Source organism: Castor canadensis, chromosome 9 (assembly GCF_047511655.1).
Source record: "Castor canadensis chromosome 9, mCasCan1.hap1v2, whole genome shotgun sequence".
Classification (NCBI taxonomy): Eukaryota; Metazoa; Chordata; class Mammalia; order Rodentia; family Castoridae; genus Castor; species Castor canadensis.
The window spans coordinates 86,126,490-86,146,416 of NC_133394.1; the positions used below are offsets into that span (position 1 = coordinate 86,126,490).

Genomic DNA, 19,927 nt, shown 5'->3' on the forward strand with positions numbered 1-19,927 from the left:
TCCGACTCTAGACGTTTCTACTGGAGCAATGGAGCCCATGACTAGAACACTCTGTCCTCAGTACCAAGCTCTGAATGTGGCCGGCAGAGTCCTGTCCAGGCCCTTTCCCAATGTGGCCACTGCGAGTCGATCCCGTACCTTTGAGTGCACCGTCTGGCTGTCCTGCTGCCCTTCTTCCTTACACCGCCATCTGGAGGAAAGGGAGCCCAGAAGCTGAGCACCACCCTTCCAGGACCCCAGGACATGGTGCTTGCCCTGCAAGCGATTGCCTCGCTAATCTCTGAGCCACCTAGCAGGCGTTTCGGCCCCAATGCCTGGCTTTGGCTTCTGCCACCAAAGTGACAGTAGGCAGGACAAAAGGCACAGGCACTAATGTGGAGGGCTGAGAATTTGAAGAGGTCATCCAAGAAGCCCTTTTAGCTACAGTTTCTGAACTCTCTAAGGAAGGAGGGCAAAGGAAACACAAGCTGTTGGCAATAATGTCGCTGTAGGTTTCAGTTCTTACTGCACCCTTAAGCTTCTGTTTTCCAGGGTCAAGGTCCTGCCTCAAGTCTAGCTTGAATCCTCCTTCTGCCCCAACCTCCAATCAGCATGAACCATAAGATCCTAACCAATCAGATCATGCCGAGTCTCACTGAGGGGTATTTAAGCCCCTGCCCCTCTCTCTTTCTCTTTCTCTTTCTCTCTCTTGGCTCTCTCCCTCTCCCACCCAGCAATAAAGAATCTCTTGACCAGATCATTCCTCTCCATGTGGTCACTTTGGGCCTACATTTGCCTACACAAGCTACTTTTCTTTCTCCTGGAAGGAAGACAATGAGAAATCCTTTTCCTACAATTTTTTTTTTTTTTTTTTTGGTACTGGGGCTTTAACTCAGCACCTACACCTTGAGCCACTGCACCAGCACCCTCCCCCACTTTTTGCAATGAATTTTTCAAGATAGGATCTTGCATACTGTTAGCCTGGGCTTTCTTCTGATCCTACTGATCTTTGCCTCCTGAATAGCTAGGATTATAGGTGTGAGCCACCAGCACCCAGCTCTTCCTACAAATCATAAGATTGGGCATATATACAGCTGTATTTGGCATATATACAGTTGTAGCTATGTAAATAACAGGGCCACTGAGGTGCCAAGTCTTCTCTTGAAGCCCTGCAGATTCTACTCTTGGAAGCACACCCATCCAGAAAGTGGATACCTCTTAGGGGGCGTGGCTCAGGGAGGGAACTCAGTGCTCTGGGGTAGTGAGAGAGGTGGGGTCTTTGTGAATCAGTTTGAACTGAGGACTCCATTCTTGGTAGGCAGGCGTTCTACCACCTGAGCCACTCTGCCAGCCCTGTTTTGTGTTGGGTTTTTTTTTTTTTTTTTTTTTTTGAGATAGGGTCTGGCACACTGTTTACTGGTGCTGGCTTCAAACCTCAGTCCTCCTGATCTCTGCCTCCTGAGTAACTAGGATTACAGATGTGAGCCATCAGTGCCTGTCATTCCTTCCCTTTTCAATGTATCACCCTTAACTCATTGTTGCTGTCACCATTGTCTATTATGTGGTTTAATTCTCTGCCTTCTTCCCTTATCTCTAAGGGACAACTGTCATATGATGTTCAGCCACTGCTCAAGAAACACATTCCCACACTGCCTACCAAAGCCCAGAGCCTCCACACAGCTCCTGCCTCCTTCTATTCCAAAGGCGGGCTGAGCATTGAACTTCAGAGCCCTCTGGCCTCTGGGGGATTGGGACTGATCTTTAATAGCTGCAGTGTTCAGAGAGCACTCAGGGAGAAGTAAGCACTTAAAAAAATATTTTCTTGCATGCCTGGAGCTCCATGCGGCCTACGGGCTCCACTCCCTGCAGCCACTGAGTCCTGAGATCCTGGCATTGGTTCAGGAGCCACAAGGGCAAGGCCCTCTTCCCCAGGTTTGCTAAGTCACCTCTACCCTTTTCAGACTGTTCTTAGTGGTAAAGATGGAATCTTTAGCCAGAAACTCCTCTAACTGTCTCAGAGAAGCCAATACACTGCAGGAATCTGATTCCCCTATGTAAGTGATGTAATCAAGCCCCTTCCTCATGCACCCCCCCACCCATAGACTTGCCTAGAACAGAACTAACTCTTCATGGGCTTGGATCTCTAAATCTTGATTCTCTTCATACCTCATTGCCTGTCAAGAAAAAAAGAAAGAAAAAGAGCAGACAGTGGTGGATGTTGCAGTTTCAAGGTCCAAGATTGTGACTTAGAAACAATCCAAATAATGGATTTACAGTGGTGGATGTTGCAGTTTCAAGGTCCAAGATTGTGACTTAGAAACAATCCAAATAATGGATTTAATGTAGTATCTATCTTTTGGGGAAAGACGTGAGGGACAAGCAGGTTCTGGCTAAGATTGATTATGACAATGGCTAGGCTCTAGCGGGCAATCAGAGAGACTGAGTTATTTTTAGTGAAAGCCCTTGACCCACAAATATCCCCCACTGGAGGCCATTTCTACCATCTCCCTCACTGGTTCTATCTAGCACTGGGGCTGAGTCCTTGCCCTGACGTGCTGCTCAACCACTGAAGGACCCGAGCTGTCAAGGAAGCAGGCTTAGCCCATCCATTGGTTGCCATTCTCTACCCAAAGTGAGGTTACCCTGGAAACGAGAGTCATCTATGCTGTGCATCCCTCAAGGGATGTGTTAGGTGTGCAGTAGGCAGGGCGTGATTTGTGTGGTGGAAGATGTCATCCACAATGAATCTATCCAGGAGTTCAATCCACCCTCCTCCACTGCCTGACCTCACACCTTTTCATGATTCTCCTTGCCGACAGAACAAGTTGTTTTCCCTTCTGATCCTTCCAGTTTTCTGAGTGGGCTGGTTGTCAGAACAGGGACAGAACGCAACTCCAACTGGAGAAGAAATCTCCACCTGCTCGCTTGAGCTCACAAAAGTGCCAGCTTTGAGGGTTCCTAGCCAAAGGAGCTCTGAGTGACACCCAGCAGTCATGGTGTTGAGGTAAAAGTCCTGGGCTGGAGATTTTCCTGCCATGTCTGGCTGTTGCCTTCCAGAAACATCTGGAACTTACCTGATTTCACCCTAAATGTCATCACAGTCCCCCAAATGTGCTCCATAATAACATAGTGTTTTTTTCTCCCTGAAAAGGACAACTTGAGTAACAGTACCAGTACAGGACACAGTAGTTTATCCTTCTTCCTCAAATAAATTGACTGTCCCCCTTTCATCCTGCCCCAGGGCAACTGTGACCTTCGTGAGGTAGATGCAGTGGTCTCTAGTGTCTTTCTGGTGCTGGACTATCTGGACCATCCTGAGTGAGCTTCAGACTAATGCAAGGAAGCTAAAAAGTGGCGGGGGTTAGCAAGGCAGTGTGGAGGAGGGAGTCAGAGAAGTTGGGGTTTGGAAGGTGCCGGTCTAACAGTCAAATCCTGAGACCTGCCCGAAGGTAAACTGGCCCTGTGCAGCTAACGTGCATCCACAACGTGGGATGTCTCATGTCTTTGCTGGTGGTGCTTCTTTTCCATCAGGGTCCTCAGCTTGTTCAGGAGCCCCCAGTGTGCATGGGTGTGGACTTCTGTCTTGCCTCCAGGTTTTCTAGGGTGAGCAAGGCTTCATAGAGAAGCAGATGTGAAAGGGAATCCCTGTGCTCTTACTTGCCAGCTGCACGGCCTTGAACAAATTAACATCTCTGAACCTCAGTTTTCTTGCCTGTGAAGTGGCTTTGTTAATACTACCCGCTCATAAAGCTGTGAGAATTAAATTAGATAATATGTGTAAATCACTTTAACCCAGTGCCTGGCCCTTGGTTGGGATTAAGAAATTTTTAGCAGCCATTAATATTATTGGGCCTGATTTCTTTCTTTCTTTTTTTTTTTTTTTCATTTTTGTCTTTGTTTTTGAGACTGGGTCTCATATGTAGCCTAGGCTGACCTTGAACTCACAATCCTGCCTCAGTCTCCCCAGACTGCTGGGATTATAGGTGTGTGCCACCACACCAGCTGTTCTTTTTCCTTCGTAGACGGATAAAAGACCTTCCTGCAGCACAATACACTGGCACAGAACTTGGCTTCATTGCCTATCTTGTTTTGACTTTGGAAATAAAGGTTCTTTCTCAAAATTCCCAAACAGAGATGAACACAAATCCCTTCTGTACTTCCACCCTCCCTCAAATTCTTCTCTTTCATTTTTTTCTTCCATTTTCCACCAAAAGATAAGACTCATAGGTAAGCATCGTTTTTGTTCAACTGACAACTCACCCCGCCTGAGGCATATTCTTTGGGTATTATTTTTGAACACGGCCAATTATGAATGCTGTAGAGCCAAATTATTTCTTTGAATCTCTTCGGATCTCAATTTTGACTTATTTTTCTCCCATTAAAAAAACTTTAACACTCAGTTAAACTACTAAAACACTGAAAGGCGTGAGTGCCTCCTTTTTAAACCTGTCATTCCTAGGCTGTTGTTATTGCACTTTTAATAAATAAAAAAGTGCGTTTTTAGTAAACGGGCAAGACTCAGAGCCTTAGCCAGGCAGGATGGCAGCAAAACCAGAGAGAATAACAGTATGCCTTTTGCTGGCTGAATAGTCTGGACAAGTAAAAATATAGATTGAGGCTGACATTATTAACTCAGGTTTTTTTTTTTTCCTAGAACTGGTTAAGGTCACTGCAGACTGCACTACGATCATGAAAAGAGAAACTGAGCTGTAAAGCAGAAACCAGGCCTGTAATCCTGGCATTGCAAATTCAGACTTTGCTTTTAGAGTTTGTCAGCCTTAGTTTCTTGGTCTGCAAAATGGGAGCAGTAACAGTCAGCTGTGAGGGGGCTCAATGCTATCTGCTGTTACTACCTCCCCCAGGATGGCAGGTGGGGGATTTGAGTCCTTATGGCTCAAATGGGAGGCACACCTTTTGAGTTTCAATATTTAACCATGTTTATGCTATATTGCTTTAGTTCTCACCTTATTTAGTTTTGTGTATTGCATAAAATTATAATAACCACTTGGAAAAGTCAGTGATAGACTTGCAAGAGAGTGGCACCGTGATGGTGGGCTTTTTAAGGACCTACAAAAGAAAGTGTATTTGGGTGGCATTTTCCTCAGTGGGCATTTATTTTGACATTGCATAGTCACTGCCATGCAATCTATCTGTCCCTGAGTCCTATGTTTCATTGGTAATGCCACAATCTCCAGGTTAAGAATTTGGGCTTTGAAGGTAGAGAGTCTGGGTTCAAAGTCCCCCCTTCCCATACCCCAGGCAAGTCACTCATTGTGTACCATCAGTCTCTAACACCCCCCCACCCCCCATCGTGTGTCACAAGGGGTGACAGCAGTACCACCAGCACCAGGCTGCAGTGGAATGAAATGAAACAGCAGCAGAAGGCTTGGCCTGGCTGACGGCATTACCAGGAAATCACGAGTTCCCCAGTGGTTTCCTCTGCTCGGTCCCTCTGCTCAGCTCTTCCTTTGGAAGGTGAGACTTGCTGCAGCCAGTCCCCTGGCTATAGAAAGCTCCCATGGTTATCAGGAAGCCCTGGTCATGTGTAAATTCATGTTTGTCTTCCATTTTATTTCCCTTGGCAATGCTTTGGTGGCCTCAACAGGTGCCAGCTGTCCTCCTTCATAAATGCTGCTCATTCAATATGTGTGTGAATGGCTATGAGAGCCTCACAATCCTGCACGCAGTCTCACATTCATCCATCCACTAATTCATTCATTGCAGTGATGGTCAAAAACGGCTGCCCATCAGAATTGCTCTCACAGTGCTTAAAATTTTCAGGAGCTTGAACCTTTATCCTGCTTATTTAATCAGGACCTCCCAGAGTGATGCCCTGGCTTTTTTTTTTTTTTTTAAGCTATTTAAATTTTTTTAAGGTGAGTCTGGTGCACAGCCAGGCTGAAAACTATTATTTCCTTATGCAACAATATTTATTACTCACCCGTTCATTACTGCCAGGCACTGGCACCACCCCTGACTTGGTGGCACTTAGAGGAGTGCTAGAGAGAGGTGCACAGGTGATAACCACAGAGACAGTCTGTCTAGAGCCCCCAAATAGCAGTAGCTGTTTGTGGGGTTGGGAGGCTCCCAGAGGAGGCAGAAGCCTAGCAGGAAGCCAGGGCTGGCTGGTAAAGGGGCTTCTAAAAGGTGAGTGTTTACGGGTGGGGAGGAAGCTGTCCAGTTCCCATCTCACTTCCTTCCTTCACCCAGCCATTAACAAGCTGGTTCTTGCTGGGCACCAGTGGCTCACACCTGTAATCCTAGCTACTTGGGAGGTGGTGATCCAGAGGATTACAGTTCTAGGCCAGCCCAGGGAAATACTTCACCAGACCCCCATCTCTAAAATAAGCAGAGCAAAATGGGCTGGAGGTGTGGCTCAAGTGGTAGAGTGCCTGCTTTGCAAGTGTCAAGCCCTGATTTCAAACTTCAGTCCCCCCCAAAAAAAAAAAAAAAAATGCTGGTTCTCACTAGCCCACATTCCAGGATGATGGGTCCTCTCTCCTATATCCTGCTCTCCGTTTCTGTGGGTACTGGGGCCACTTTGGGGTCTGCTGCTCACTAGAGAAGGTTGGAGGGCTCCGTGGGCCACAGCTGCAGTCTCATCTCTGGAGACATCCAGAACCCTAGAAGAAACATGTCTGGCCACAGCCTCCTGGACCTTTGGAGCCTTGCTAGCCAAAGGCTCAGCTGCATCAGCATCACCTGGGAACTTTTAGAAACAGGGACTCTCAGCCCACCTATTGGATCAACGTCTGTATCTTAACAATGTCTCCAGGGGGCTGTCTGCACACTAAAGTCAAAGAAGCCTCAAGTCCAACCACGGACTGGCAGTTTAGAGAGGCTGAATTTGAGTAGAATTTTGCAGGTTTTCCTCTGCTGCCCTTCTGACACAGAAGCCTAGTTTAGAACATGTCAGGATCCTGCTTCTCTTATCAACAAAGGCTGTTGCTAAAGTCTTTCAACCAGCGGCAGCGGCAGCAGCAGCAGCAATGTTTAATTCATGAGTTAGAAAATTAACTTTATTTTCATGAATAGAATCTGGGAAAAATGATGAGACTCTGTTACTAATCCTGACATGGCTTCTTTTTGTTCACCTTAACAGACCTGGTTTCGGAAATTCAGCTTTTCTGTTTAACTGATGAACTGCTAGCAGTGAAGAGCCTGGGGGAAGGGCTGTCTTCTGGTAAATTGAGAAACTTTTTGTTTTGTTTTGTTTTGTTTTGTTCTTGGTGGTGCTGGGGATGGAACTCAGAGCCTCGCACACAGCTATGAGAAGCGAACTTTGTTAGGATGCTTTGGCTGCTGGTATCTCAAAACTCTTCAAGTAGGTTTAAAATTTCACTGATAAGAAATCCTGAGGTCCAGGGGCTGGTGGCTCATGCCTGTAATTCTAGCTACTCAGGAGGCTGAGATCAGGAGGATCTCAGTTCAGAGCCAGCCTGTGAACTGTGTCCACACAAAGTGGAATGGTCTCCAGAAACTTTTACCAGGGCACTAATCCCATTCCACGAGGGACCAACCTCATGACCTCCTCACCTCCCAAAGCCACATCTCCTATTACTGTTTCTTGGGGGTGAGGATATCAACATATGAAATTTGAGAGGACAAGAATATTCAGACCATAGCAGCCACGTGGGCTCGGGTGAGGAGCCAAAGAAAACGCAGGCTCTGCTGGAAGGACACTGCAACAGCCAACACCTCTCTGCAGCCTTCTCTCTCAGCCTCTTCCTTCCTCTCTTCCGTGTCACCTCCATTCCCAGAGAGGCTCTGATTTCTGTGTTCTACATTTCAGTGAGCTTTTTCCCTCGGCTTCCAACCCCTTATGCTTGTTTTGAGTTTTGCCATCATCACAGTGAGTGGTAATGTCTGCTTTTATCATTTATCTTGGAGCTCCTCTGTGGCACTTCTGCCTTTTCGCACCCATTTACCCCGTGAGTGGCTCTCACCACCCAGGGAACTTTTAGAACGCTGTGTTGCTCCTCTAGGCTTTGATGAGGTGCACTGGGGCATACAGAAGGTGACTCTTCACTCCGGAAATTGTTAAAAACGCTTGGGGAGGCACTAATCCCATTCCTGGAACTGAATTAAGAAAAAGATGAAAACCAGTGATTTAGAATGAATGTGTTCTTTTCCACACTTCTGCATGGAGACACATTTTCCCCAGGCTGATAGTTTTCTTGGCTGGTTCATTCCCTCATTTTTCAGTGACACAGAACCTCAGTGATGAAATCACAACTTCATTTCTGGTCTCTTGCCTCAGATTTAGGTTCAGAAAAGGGCATTCTGAACCCTAGTGCTTCCTTACTTCACCCTATCCAGTAGGTCCTTTTTATTTGCATGGTGGAGAAAGTGCTAATTGAGTGAGGAGGGAAACAAAACAACAGCTTCAGGCTGGACAGAATGGAAAGCTATTTTTTGAAAGTGCAGATGTCAGAAAGATTGCAGAGCAGGTCTGTAATGCAGCATTGGGGAAAGCCTTTGAATCAAATCTGCATGCAAATTACCTACTTACAGTAAGTGCTTAGTGGATGCTGCTCCCTGTGGTTGCTCCCCTCCCCCACAAGATTCCTAATATTGCCTCTAAAAATGGGAGAAGAAAAATCAAATGTCAAAGAACTTGGCAAGAAAATGAGACAAGAACAGAGATTAAAACTCAGGTTTAAATTTTTTTTTTTTTTAAATCACTGTCTAGTATATGAATATCTTTCCTTTTTTTTTTAGACAATGTCTTCTTCACCATAGGGTTTTTTTTTCCCCCTCCGACGGCACTGAGGTTTGAACTCAGGGCCTGTGGCTTGCTAAGCAGGCACTCTACCACTTGAGCCACTCCGCCAGCCCTTAGACAACGTCTTCTTGTGTAGTCCAGGCTGACCTCAAACTTGAGATCCTCCTGCCTCAGCCTCCCAAATGCTGGTATTATAAGCATGTGTGCCACCACCCAACCCTATCTTTTATAATTCAAAGGAATAGCTATGACTTTTCTCCAGTACCGTTACTAACTAGTGTTCTTCAGGCACAAGTAGAGAATGGAAAATTCTCTTATCCTTTGAAAGTTGCCTGCATGAAATTAGAAAAGAATGTCTGAACCTTGTTTTGCGGCATAGTTTATCAATCCACTCCTCTTATAAATATGTTCATAGGAAGCTTTTCCAGATGGTTAACATGAAGCTCATCTTTCTTAGCATATGACTCACTTGAGTGTCCCCAAGCATTTTTTTTGCCCTCTACTCTGTAAGCAAAAGGAGATAGCTATTAGCAAGTGTGAATTATGCCCACATATCTCTCCTGGCCTTCCACCTCCCATCCCAAACCCATTGTGTTTGGCTCTGCAGCCAAAAGTGGGTGAGTCATTCACTCTTTGAGCTATACTCAAATTACTTCCCTTACAGGAGAGGGAAAAATAATGTTCTTTCTATCCTTCATAGTTCTTAGCTGGGACAGAGTCCTATAACAAATAATAAGACAAAGACAAACAGATGTTTATCATCATATACCTCATGTATACATTTGAGATACACAGGGAATAAGTAATTCTCAAAGAGTGGCTTTGAATTCCTGCTTATGTGGTATCTTCAACAAAGAAGAGGAAAATTTTAGAGAAGTGATAAGACAAAGTGTTAACTGTGCTGGTGCAGTCTCTGATCAGAAGACTTCCAAATTCGTTGTACCCCACTGGGAAGAATCCATGGCAGGACACATGGGTGTAAAGGTAGTTTATTAAAAGTTAGGGAAGAGAAATACACAGGGAAGCATGGTGGGGCCCAGGTGGAAGCCGGAAGCTGAGAGAGTGTGTTTCTGCTCTTCAGGTGCTTTTAAAACTTATGCTAACCCATGGGAAGGGGAGAGTAAAGTGATTCCCATTCCATGATCAATGAGTGGGAAGGGGCATGGGTGGTTCCCGGCCAGGTGAGGGCGGTTCCTGAGCCAAAGCATGGCTAATCTAAGATGTAATATTTTTCTATGAGTCCCGAACTTTCCATAAATTTAGCCTACCTCAAAAGGAAAAGGGCTTTGAAATTGTGGGAAGGCAAATAGGTAAAGGGTAGTCAATAACAGTTGGTATGTAAGATTTTTGGACTGGAAGGGGATCTATGTTTCAAGGTCAACCTTTGTCCCTCCTGTTAAAAAGGTATGGGGTGGGATGGAAGTTGGAGGACACCTAGTCCCTGTAAATCTGTCTTGCATTTTAGGCAAGTAAGAGGAGGGTAAAGAAGTTTTTGTTTTGTTTTGTTTTTGCATTTGCTTCTTCTCAATTGCCTTGAGTTCAAAATAATCCATGTGCCAGAGTGTCAGGTCTTGGGTGACATGTAATGGTCTGCTACAACTCCATCTCGAGCTCCTGGGGAAATGTTAGTCCCCTCTAAGTGGAGAGTAGGTATGACCCCACTTGGTAGTGCTCCTATGAAAGTTGCAGTGAGCACAGTTCCCCCACCATGGAGGAGCTAATTTCCCCCACCATGTCCCTACCAGTGGTTAAAATATTGAAATAGTAAATAGTGCTACATTCCTGGTCCTCCTGGAATCCCCAGCAATCCAGGAGCTAAAGGGTCAATGCCAGGCCCAACTTCAGGGCTTAATTTTGTTCTGACTGGTTTTGATTGGTTGGTGCCCTGTGGGTTGCCACCTTCTTTAAATATCACCTCTGCACATGCATCCTCTTGTTATATAATCCATAGATAATCTTTAGCATTTATTCCTTTCACAGTCCTATTCAAATTTAATGAGAACTGAAAAACTCAGTCAGTCATTCCAGCCTAAATTGATATCCCCATACCATGTCAGGAAAGGCAGCTGAGCTCAGTCAAAATGCTAGGGCTTTAGGTGACTCATTTGTCCCAAGAGAAACTCCTTTGCGATAGAAAAAATGTGTGTCTTTAAAAGATTATTTTTATCTTTGTTTATAATTGCCTTAGAATAAGACTTTTCCCTCTGGAAGAATTGATATTAATTTTATCATCAGAAAAATTATAAAAATAGAATAGTAATTTCCTTGAGGTGGTGGGAGTTGGGAGGACAGGTAAGGAGGAGGACACCACAAATTTAGACAGAGCTCTGTACTCACAGTTTGTTTTCCCGGAAGCTGTAAGTGGTGTCCAGGCCCTTGGCTAGGTCAGTGTCAGTGTCACTCAAACCACTCCTGAGGCTTAGTACAGGGAATATTTTTAATTCTAGGACATTTTAAATATATACGAAAGTAAAGAGAATAGAGTGTGACTCTCGCATATCCCCACTCACCTGGGGAATTTTTTCTTTGCATCTTGTTACTTTAATATATAATTTCAGACTCGTGGAATGATTTTAAGACTCTTACAAGGAACTCCATTCTACTGTCAACTTAGCTTCATCAGTTCATATCCCATATCCCATTGCTTTATCCACTCCTCTCTGTTCATATACATATGTGCATGTATGTTATCTTTTCTGATCATTCACAAATAAGTTAGAGACATTATGCCTTTGATCTCTAAATACTTCAGTGTGTATTGCCTGAGAACAAGAACATAAACACGACACAGTTATCAAAATCAGCAGATGTAACCTTGATACTACCTAATGTCCTTTGTGGTTATTTTTCTTTCAGATTAGGTTGAAGCAAATTCTAGATAATTATATCCATAAATTCCTAAGAATTGTCTGTTGTTTGGAGTGATTCTGGCTACATCATCCATATGGAAAACCTTGGGGGCAGCCTTTCCCTCACTGCCTGCTCCTAGTCTCTGAGAGAACAGCTTTGAGAAGCTGTATTGGAAAGCAGGGAGGAGTACAGATGGAGGAGCAGGAACCTCCTAACTTGAGACAGCTCTTCTCTGTTCACCTGTCCAAAGTCTGCTTTGGAGTCATTGAGCATGCAAATTCCAGGGATCCCCTGAGATCTAAGGAATCTGACTGTCTGAGGCCAGCCCAGGAATCTGTATTTTAACAATACTGCAGGTGCTTCTTGCACCCACTGGGTTGGAGACACCCTATCCCAGGGGCTGGTGGCCTGAGAGTGATGCTGTATCTCCAGCAGTTTAACCTCCTGTTGGAACCACACTCCAGATTGTTTTATGACTGTCAGAAATGCCACCAGTCACAGATTCCTTAAGGGAATAAGCGGCTGCACTTGAGGAGTGTGAATAGCTGCAGGTGGGATCCTCTTAGGAATCCTCTCTTCCTGAATGACTTGGAGCGCAAGCTTTCCTCCAACACAGGGCCAACACCTGGAGAGCATGGGATTTCACCAGAGTGCTGAGTCTTGGGATCTAGAGTATAGTGTGTCTGTGTGTGTGTATGAGTAAACCTGTTCTCTGGGGGTAGGGATGGGAAATGGGGCTTGAATATTCCTCCCTGGCAGTGGAAACACTGTTAGGAAGTGAGAGGTGAAAACAGGACCCTGAAGAAAGCTTCAGATATGTAGCGTTTGGGAAATAGTAAGCTGCACTTGGGATGGCAAGAACTCTTCTTTCTGGGCTCAGCCTCTTTCCTGGGATCTGCGTGAGGACTGAATTAGATTCTGCAGCTGCTTCCCAGGAAGAACCTGTAGTCATTGCTCCTTGAACCAGCCGAGCATGTGGGCGTGTAACTCTGAGGTGTGTCTGGCTCTCCACTGGATTCCAGCAAACTTGGTAATTCTAAGTCTGGAGGTCCCTACGACCCCTCTCCAAGGCCCCTTTACTCTTTGGGGGCCAGTGGCTTTGTAATCACCTTCACTTGGAAGAAAGCAGGTACTTTTCCAGCCCAGCCATGGCCTCTTTTTGATGGGCTGAAGACACGTATAGCTCTGCTCAGGACTAAATGTTTTTTTAGGAGGCATTTTGCATCTAGGCTTCTCTGCCACCTGAGATACAGGCCCTTTGTAACTGTTTCTGAGACAGACAGATGATAATTGGTAATGTTTTTTTGTGACAGACAACAGGATTCTAGGTGTTAACTGTACAACTGCAAGGTGGCAGGAAGTTAATCCTAACCTGCATCCTAGAAGTAGTTGCTAGAGGACATAGGTAGCTTTAGTGGCCTGCAGGGTGATGGGACTTGGGGTAGTGGCTATCCTCAACCCAGGATAGTAGTTGTCTGCGCCTGCTTTGTGCTTCAGTAACAATCCCTGAGACTGGGTAACTGCGTTGGCTCCCCATTCTGGAAAGTGCAAGGTCAGAGAGCCAGCATCTCAGAGCCACCTTGCTCCTCACTATACAGAAGGTGAGGGGCACCTTTTTATAAGTAACTCACTCTGAGGTAATGGCATTAATCCATTAGTGGGGGAGGGGCACCCAGGACCTCAGTGCCTCCCATTAGGCTCCACCTCCTGACCTCACAACTGGGGAGTCAACTTTCCAAAACATGATTTTGGGGGGCATAGCAAAGCATAGCATAATCCCAGGATATTTCAGTTCCTATTGCTCTCGAATCTTCTCCTCCCTACTCTGGAAAGGAGCTGAGCTTTCCAAGTGCCATTTTCTGTTAGCATGAGTGGTTCTCAAGCCATCTTGGTGCTTTTTGAATTTTTTTGGGGGGGGGCAACACTGGGGTTTGAACTCAGGGACTCGTGTGTGCTAGGCAGGTGCTCTTACTGCTTGAGCCACTTCACTCACCCTTTTTTTTTGTGATGAGTTTTTTCGAAATGGGGTCTTGAGAACTATTTGCTGGGGGTGGCTTAGAACCTCTGTCCTCCTGAGTAGCTAGGATTACAAGCATGAGCCACTAGCTCCTGACACTTTTTGAAATCTTGAGGCTCATTTAGCCCTCCTTGGGAGGGCCTGCTAGGTTGCTCTCATTCCGTGATGTAAGTGTGAAGAGGTGGGCAGAGAGCCTTCCAGACATTGTCAGCCCTGCTTCTAGTAACTGTAGTCTTGAGAGGAAAGAAGCCCCTTGGCCCTGTGTCACACCACTTGACTGTGGGAGTGGCAGTCCCCTGGAGAACCAGAGGACCAAGTTGGCTTCCTGGGTGGTCAGGTGTGTCTTCAGGCCTAAAAGTTGGAGGGAGAGATTTTGGACTCAGAAATCTTTGCTGAATTGCTAACGTGCTAATTAATGTCTCCCTGGCCAGGGATGTCCCTAGTTGATATTAATTGCGTTTGTGAAAAAGAGTATTTTAAGCTGCAAAATAGGCTCTCCAGGCACAGTTGTGAGATTGGTGATTGGTGTTTTGATCTGTGCTCAGGTTCTGGAGTCCTGAGGGCACCCACTGGGAAGATGCTCTTCTGTCCCTACTTGGAGACAGGAGACTGAGAGGGTTAGTTGACTAATAAAATTCCATTCCCCACACCCGGGCCTAGTTTGGGCCAGGTGCTGAGGAGATATGGGCAGCAGGCTATCATTCCTGCCCGTGAGAAGCTCTACAGCCTGAAGGGAGCGGGACCTATGCCAAGTATAATTCAGTATAACGAAGCCAGGGTAGAAGTAGGCTTGTGGTGCAGGGGTGGCTAGAGGAGGGACACAGCAAGGTCACCTGTGCAGAAGGGTTGACACTGAGTTGCCTTTGAAAAGGTGAGTGGAAGTCCTCCAGGCAGAAATGCCAGGGAAAAGGCAATTCACACAGGTACAACAGCACATTCTAGGCATGGTATGTGGGACTGTGTGGGGAAATTGGTGCCAAAGATATTCCCAAGCATTTTTGGTTAGTACCTATGTACTTAGTATTGGCATGTACTAAGTGCTTCCTGGATTATAGCTGTCTGAATCTACCTGCAACAACAGTCTGAAGTGTTACATAGAATCTTTACTGCAGTCTGAACAAGACTTTGTAAATAAAGTTACTTCATAACTAATTTATAGGAAAAACTTGACCTAATAAATTTATTTGATGGCAAAACCTGACTTAAACTATTTATCCTATTTAGACTGATTGGTCCTTTTATGTGTTTGATGACAGACTCACAGTAGACTTGACTGTAGTACATGTACAGACTGTATATTATGTATGTATTATGTATACATTTTATATGGTACATATACATGTACTGAAATCTGAACAACACTGGGCTTTGAAGCACTTCTAACTCAGGTTTTGGATAATGGACTGTGAACATTCATCACCTTTTGCATTCAGAGAAACAGAGTGGCAGAGAGGTTCAGTTGCCAAAGTTCACAGAACTGGTAAGGAGAGTCCAGGGTTTCCACAAAGATCCTTCTGACTCCTGAGGCCCGCCAGGCACCCGTGTGTAACCCTGCCCAGAAGCAGTGATGTGTGAATGGTTCTGGAGTGCAGATGACTTGGGCTGGCACTGTCCACTCATGTCACTAGTGGTTGAGTCCTGATGGTGACAGGAACAGTGTTATGGGTATCAATCTCTCCCCTTGGCCTGCATGGGGGTGGAGTCCTGGTCACCCTGTTTTTGGTAGCAGTCAGGTTTTGTTTATCTGGGATGACGATTTTGTGGGTCTTGGCCTATAAGATCTTGCCAAAAAGCTGGCCCCCTGGATCATTTCTTACCGCTTCTTTTCACAATCTTCAGTCTTCTCACATCGTATTTCCGTCACTGCCATCCTGTCTGTAATCCCTGAGGTCTCTGAGACCAGTGGAAAAGATGTTCTCATAAATAACTCTGGAGTTTTGTAGGTCAAAGCCAGTATCAGCCTATGTGTGAGCAGAAAGGGAGTAATCAGGGGGAGAAGGGATTTTAAGGACCCAGGCCTTATAAAGTCCTCAAGTGACCCTCAGCTGTTACAGCATTTGGAGCAGAGGTTCTGGGCCATGGTTCTGCTTCAGTGGTTTCACAAGCTTGCTGAAATAGTATCCAAGGTTTTGTGCCTGTTGGCAGTTTTCTTCCATCAGATTCTGAGCAGAGCCTCTAATTTTTAAAAGATTCAGTGCCTCTGGTCTAGACAAAGCCACGTTAAACACACCAGCATCTACTGAAAGGATAAATAGGGAATGAATACTCACTATAACCTCCATTAGCCCTGGAAAATCTATAGCCAATATAATCATTTTATACCTTATTTAATAGACAGGATTATTACGAAGGAGAAACTGAGCTCAGTAGATCTTGAGGCTATTTTCATAGATCCCCTCAAATGAGGGATCCTCTCGGATGGTGAGGCAACCCAGGGACAGAAGAGAAGCTATTTCTCATGTTTTTCACTTCACTCGTTATTGTGCGATGTTCTCACCCGTGGGAGGGAAGTAATGCTGATGCTCTAGCCTCTTTCCCACCTCTGCTCAGCTCTGTCCACATGTGAGTTAGAAAACTCACATAGACCAGGTGTATGAGTTTGGTATTGGTGCTATAACACACTGTCACCAAGTCAATGACTTACAGCAAAACAAACTTATTGTCTTACAGTTCTGTAGATTAGAACCTGACATAGATCTTGCAAGGCTAAATCAAGGTATCTACAGGATTGCTTTCCTTCAGGAGGCCCTAGTGGTGAATCTGTTTCCTTCCTTTTCAAGCTTGTGGAGGCTGCCCACTGCCCTTGGCTGTGGCCCTGTCCTCCATCTTCAAAGCCAGCAATGGTGTGCTGAATCCTTTTCACAGGACAGTACTCCAACGTCCTCTTCTAAGGACCCTTGTGTTTACTGTGGTAGTTGAGGACTCTCCCTAATTTAAGGTCAAGTACCAAAAAACTGTAATTCCCTTTTGCCTTCTAATGTAACTGATTTACAGAGACCCAGGACTGAGATGTAGACATCTTTGGGAGGTCATTATCCCACCTACCACACCCAGACACCAAAGAAACTGAGTCGGCATTGGTTCTTCTAGTTATTATAGGTACTACTTTGGAAAGAAGTGCTCAGTTATATATAATTTTTTTTTTCAAGAGAACTTGTCTTAGTGATGGCACAGCAAAGGGTCAATCAAAGTTGCAAGTTCTCTGACCTCGTCCTCCTATCTAGTCAGCTCACAAATTGGGTCCCACTGGCCAGAAATAGCCCTCAGGGCATGCAGCCCTCCTAGAGACCTTCTGAAGGACATCTGACTATGTCAGTGTTTGAACACCCACCTTTGATCAGGTGACATAAGTTAGCAAAACTTGGCTGGAGGTGGTGTGGTACTGGAAGCTGTCAGATAAGCATTTTATTTAAGATGGGGATGAGGTAAGGTTTTCTACCTGCTGAGAAAGCAGAATTCCATTCTTCCTTCAACACATCCTTTATAGCAGTGTGCAGGCAGTGAGAGTGGGGGTGAGAGCACAGGGGTGGGAAAACAGGACCTCTAATAATGATAGTAGTGACAAGAAATAGGTACAGAATTATGCAAAAGAGAAAAGAGCCACTGGTCACTTGACTGTGAGGCACACGTAAATGACAGCAAGAGTTTAGGCTTAGGGTTTTGTACAGTTATGTCTCAAGAGGGAACCATCAGCTGGGTGGCTGTCTTTGTGATGAGGCTTCGTTGGCTAACTGAATGGATTTGGGACTTTTCTTTTGTTTTGGATGCTGGCTGGAAAAACATTCCTTACTGTGACTCTACAGGAAGCCCTGAGATTAGAGAAGGTGACCAAGAAACTTTTCCAGAAGTAGGATCAGGTGCCTAATTTACAGTGCACAGTACAACATGAAAAGACACCACCTTTGTTTATCAATGATTAAGAATTTTGCAGGGCACTGGTGGCTCACACCTGTAATCCTAGTTACTCAGGAGGCAGGGATCATGATTGTGGTTTGAGGTCAGCCCAGGCAAAAAAGTTTGTGAGACAACAGAAAAAGGTGGTTGTGGTGGTGCATGCCAGTCATCCCAGTTACTTGTGGAAGCATGACTAGGAGGATTGTGACCCTCTCTCAGAAATAACCAAAACAAATATGGCTGATGGAGTGATTCAAGTGGTACAGGACCTTCTAGCAAGCGTGAAAACCTGAGTTCAAACCCTGAACCACAAAAAAAAATAAAAATAAAAGGAAAGAATTTCAAAAGCTTGGGTATAGCTCAGTGATAGAATATGCTTCAATTCCCAACACTGCCAAAAAAGAAAAAGAAAAAGAAAAAGAAAGAAATTTCAAGATATGATAGCAGTATATTTAACCAAGCATGGCTTTTTCTAAGAGTGTTGTGCTGGGTTGTCACACTGGTCACCTACAACGAAACTGTCCCTGCCCAGAAATAATCTACTGTGTGAGTGTGTGTGTGCACCCTTGGTTCTCTGATATCGAGAAGGACATTCAAGGCCTTTTTTCCAGGGAACTGATAAAACCATGGGTCGTGGCTCTGACACTCAACTTTCTCATCACAAAGCTTGTCTGCATTCCACTGGATGTTTGTGACTATTGAAAAGTACTTTCCTCAATTCTTGGAGGAACCACATTCCAGGGTTGGGAAGGGAGAGGGGCTGAGGAGGTGAAACTGGAGACTCAGAGCCTTCCCTTCCCACTGTGTGATCTCATGTTTGAGCTTCTTCTGTACAATGGAGTTCCTGTTACTGATCTCAGAGTGACATCATGAGTCTTACTGGTTAAGGTGCTCTGAGAGAGGCCCAAGACTGCCTGGCATAGGGGATGAAGGGAGGATCTCCCAGCCCTCATCCATCCATCCAAGTTTCTGCCTAGAGTGAGTGGTCACCAAGTCAGCCTAAGACATGGGACAACTACTGAGGACCAACTCTGTTCAATACAGCTACCCAGATATTCCTGCTCTCTGCCTTTCCTCACCAGCTCTCAACATGCAGCCATGTCCCTGTGGAGGGGTTCCTGGCACGAGTGAGTCATGGGCCAGAGACCTGAGCCTCCACAGCACAGCCTAGTCAAAATCCATCCCCACAGGCAGCCACCAGCCTGGGCTTGACTGAAATGCAGAGTGCACAGGGGATGGGAGGAAGGCCATTGGGAGGACAGCTGTCATTCCAGTGAATCTGGGAACATATTTAAACTCATCCCCACCAATGCTTGCCACTTCTTTTCCAGCAGTCTGTTCTCCTGCAAGAGGCAGAAGCAGTGGCTTTGCGTTTCTCTCTCCTGCCCAATCCGCTCTGGCTGAGCCTGAGGTGCTGATTAGCAGAGAAGTGGCAGACTGTGGGAGGGAGGGGAGGAGCCGAGGGCCTGTAATTCTTGGCTTTAGCTAGATGAAATACACGGGGCTGCGGAGAGCACCTCTGGGTGAGCCCAAAGGCAGTCAGGCAGTTAGAAGTAGGGGTTTAGGGACTTTAGCCCTGTTGTTACCTGTAAAGCTTGTTGAAGGTTGAACTGCAGATCCCTCCTGTCTCAAAGCTGATACCTTTTATTGGAATGAAAGTTGGTCCCTTTAATTGGAATCCTGGGAGGATAGAGTAGGTGGAAGAGGAATGGGCAGGTGGGGGTGGGAGAGAATCAGAACAGAAAGACTCTGGGTCTATTTAACCATTTTCTTCAGGTAATAAATTCCTCTTACATCCTGGGAAAAGCAAAGGCTGAGGGAAGAGGAGGTTCCATTTCTCCCAGGGAGAAGTGATTTGTGGGTACTTGTGTATTGAAGCAAGTGCCTGACTCCTAGGGCTGTTCTTTCTTTTTGAAGAATTTAATTTTGCATCTTATGAATTAAGTTATGCTCGATCATTGTAGACAGCCTAAAAAAATACAAGCAAGCTAAAGAAAAAAAAAAAAAAACTTACAGCTCCCCAGTTTAGAGGCATTACTTATTACAATTTGGGACCGTAGCCTTCCAGACTTTTCTCTTTATCCTAACTACAGTCTCACTCTGCAGTTATGTGTAATCCTGTTTAGTTATCTGGTTTTTCACTTGTTAACACATCATAGACATCTTTTAGGTCCACTGATATGGATCGTAGACTGTTCGTTAATGGCAGTGTACTATTCCAAGGCTAGGATGTATTTTAATTTAGGTCTTTTTTTTTTTTTTTTTTTTCATTTTGGCAGTACCAGAGTCTGAACTCAGGGCCTGATGCTTGGCAGGCAGGCGCTCTACTACACAAGTCTCTCTGCCAGTCCCCTTTTTTTTGGGTTGGGTATTTTTCGAGATAGGGTCTCATGAATTGTTTGCCTGGGTTGGCTTTAAACCATGATCCTCCTGATCTCTGCTTTCTGAGTAGCTAGGATTAC

The 19,927-nt window shown here is 45.4% G+C and overlaps 1 protein-coding gene across 1 annotated transcript in view; it reads left to right on the top strand.

The window, feature by feature from the left end:
- The window catches only part of Scd5 (stearoyl-CoA desaturase 5), a 149,089-nt gene that overhangs the window by 796 nt on the left and 128,366 nt on the right, over positions 1-19,927 (top strand).